Raw genomic sequence first — 3,348 nt, forward strand, 5'->3', positions numbered from 1 at the left:
GCTTATCTGGAAATGTCCTAATTTCACCATCATATTTGAGAGACAATTTTGCTGGGTGTATAATTCTTGGTTGGAAATTTTTTTCTTTCAGGGTTTTATATATACCAGCCCATTGCCTTCTTGCCTTCGTGAGTTCTGCTGAGAAATCTGAGCTTATTCTTATTGGTTGCCCTTTGTAGGTAACTTTTCATTTTTCTCATGCTGCTTTCAGGATTCTTTCTTTGTCTTTGGTTTGGGTGAGTTTCCTTTGGGGTCTCTCCTGTTTGGGGTTCATTGAATTTCTTGAATAGATATATTCTCATCTTTCATCATATCAGGGAAATTCTCTTCCAACAAACCTTGAGCAATTTTCTCTGTGGTTTTATTTGTCTCTTCCTGTTGTGGAATTTTTATTATACTTAGGTTATTCCTCTTGATGGTATCCCACATGAATCTTAGGCTTTCTTCATTTTGTTTTGACCTTTTTTCTGATTGATCACTTACCACAGTAGTATTGAGGTATTTCTCTTCAATCTCACTAATTTAATTCTGTCTTCCACTGATTCAATTCTACTCCTTTGCTCATTCAGTGTAATTCTTTTGAATTCCTTATCAGGAAGTTCCAATGCTGCTGCTTCCTCAGGGGTGTGTTCTGGATCTGTATCCTGGTCCTTTGTTTCTGCTACTTTATTTTGCTTCTTTGTGTGGACCATGATGGTCTGTTGTCTCCAAGACATTGTGATATTGTGGTAGTTCAGTTTGTGTGCCAACTTGGCTGGGCAGCTGGATGTAGTATTCCCCATGATGAGACTGGTATTCAACTCCATGGTGGAATTTACTGGGAACAGCTGAGTAGCTGCCTTAGGGAATGTGGTCAGCTTCCTGTATATAAGCAGAGGTATTGGGGAGTGGTCTCTAGCTTATGGCACACTTGGACCCTGCATGTAGCTGTGCCATTGTTCAGCAGCCTGCCATGCTCTGCCAACCTTGGGACTTACAATGGACTTGAAGTAATGGCCTGCTGTGTGGGTTGGTGACATCGGGACTGTGTCTTTTTACTTGTCAACCTTGGGTTTGTTAGCCTCAGCAGCCAGCAGCTGAGTGAAGAAAAGCCTCTAGCTTCAGTGGGCTGGGAGCAGGAGGCAGAGCTGCAACCCAAAGTTGAGGGGCTTTCACCCAGGCCCTAGAGCCTGGCACTTTGAACTTGGACTTAACTCCTCCAAATTGTAAGAATAAACTCTTGTTTGTTAAGGCCATCCCATTTGTGGTATATTCCTGTCAGTGGCACTAGGTAACAGAACAGATATCATTGTATTTATATTTATTTATTTATTTATTTTTTTAAATTGTGGTTTGGTTGAAAATTTACAGAGCAAATTCACTTTCCATACACAGCAGTTCACATATACTTTGTCTCATGACATTGACCACATTTTCCCACAATGCAACAGCTCCCCTCCCACTTCCTCCCCATAGTCACCTTTTCCCTGCATCCATCCCTCCATGCACTCCTGCCCCCTGAGCTGTCTCCTTGTGCATAAGCAGCCCTTCTTTCTCCCATGATTGTTCTCTCCAAGGTGTATACCTACCTCAGGTACACGTTCAACTCGTATGCCTGTCTTTCATTTGGCTGGAAGCCACAGGTGTGACTTTCCTTATTTTTAAATTGGGTTCTTTTCCTTGTCCATTTCTAAGAGTTTTTATATATCCTGTATACCTACTTTATCAGATACATAATTTGATAATATTTTCACTCATTTTGTGAGTTATCTTTTCACTTTATTCATAATATCCTTTGAAGCACAAAAGTAAATTTTGATAAAGTCCAATTCATCTATTTTTTCCTCTTATCACTTGTACATTTTGTGTCATATCTAAAAAAATTCAAGGACACAACATTTTACTCCTATATTTTCTTCCTAGTATTTTATACTCGTAACTCTTCTGCTGAGGACTGTAATCCATTTTTAGTTAATTTTTGTATATGGAAGGAGGGAGGGGGCCAAGGTCATTCTTTTGTATGTGGATATTGAGTTGTTCCTACAGCATTTGTTGGAAAAAAATTTTGTGCCTTAGTCTTGGTGTCCTTGTCAAAAATCAAGTGGCTGTAAATATAAGAATTTATTTCTGGACTCTCCATTCTGTATCATTTCTCTCTATTACTGTTATTATGCCAGTACCATGCTGTTTCAATGGCTCTGGCTTTGTGCTAAGTTTTGAAACTGGGAAATGTTAGTCTTCCAATTGTGTTCTCCTTTTTCAAGATTGTTTTGGCTATTCTGGGTCCCTTGAATTTCCATATGAATTCCAGGATCACCTTGCCAATTGCTGCAAAGAAGTGAACTCTGATTTTTATAGGGATTGTGTTGAATTGTGAAGGAGCTCTGGTGATGGTAGCGGGTAAGGCATTTGGCTGCTAACCAGGAGGTTGGCAGTTCAAGCCCAACAGCTGCTCCATGGGAGAAAGATGAGGCAATCTACTTCTATAAAGATTTACAGCCTTGGAAACCCAGTGGGGGTCACAATGAGTTGGAATCTACTCCATGGCAATGGGTTGGGTTTGGTGTTGAATCTGTAGATCAAGTTGGATAGTATTGGCATCTTAACAATAAGTCTTTTCAGCCATCACCATCCAATGTCTTTCCATTTATTTGTGTCTTCTGTAATTTTCTTCAATAATGTTTTGTAGGTTTCAGAATACATTTCTTTTGTTAAGTTTTTTTCCTGTTGTGGTCACCCTTCCAACACAGGATGGACCATCATCCAAAACTTACTTTAGATGTTGAGACTAATGGTGCCACATAAACACTAAGAGGATTTTAAAAGTTTATTTCAGGATTTACAAATTGAAGTCAAAGCAGGCTTCTCTAACAGGTGTGAAATGGATTGAGGGGGTAAGGAAAGGAGATTTGCTTGGGCGTTTTCTGTGGTTAGAATTGGGCTGGGGTGTTTTCAACCATAGGCTGGGACTCCTGTGCTTTGAACCTCCCACCACCACATGACAAAGGCGGACCTTGGGCTTTCCAAGTAACCCTCCCAGGTGTGGCACAGGGGAAGCAAGGAAGTAACCTTCCCAGGTGTGGCACAGGGGAAACAAGGAAGTAACCTTCCCAGGTGTGGCACAGGGGAAACAAGGAAGGGGTGAGGTGTAAGCTCTGTCCACAGTCAAACATGAATACAAAAAGAGTCCAACTCTTTTACTCCATTCCAGTGTATTTTGTTCTTTTTCATGGTATTTTGAATGACATTGCTTTCTTGATTTTACTTTTGGATTATTCCTTGCTAGTGCTCTGGTAGCATAGTGGCTAAGGCACTTGACTGCTAACCAGGAGGCTGGGGTTCAAACCCACCAGCCACTCCTCGGAAGGA

General features: G+C 40.8%; 1 protein-coding gene across 1 annotated transcript in view; it reads left to right on the forward strand.

Moving 5' to 3' along the window:
- Nucleotides 1–3,348, forward strand: part of MTUS2 (microtubule associated scaffold protein 2) — a gene marked incomplete at its 3' end in the record, with an annotated part of 434,822 nt that overhangs the window by 101,038 nt on the left and 330,436 nt on the right. The gene's annotated exons all lie outside the window — the stretch shown is intronic.

The sequence above is a fragment of the Orycteropus afer genome, unplaced genomic scaffold, assembly GCF_000298275.1.
Source record: "Orycteropus afer afer isolate SDZICR_OR568_19922 unplaced genomic scaffold, OryAfe1.0 scaffold00540, whole genome shotgun sequence".
Taxonomy (NCBI): domain Eukaryota; kingdom Metazoa; phylum Chordata; class Mammalia; order Tubulidentata; family Orycteropodidae; genus Orycteropus; species Orycteropus afer.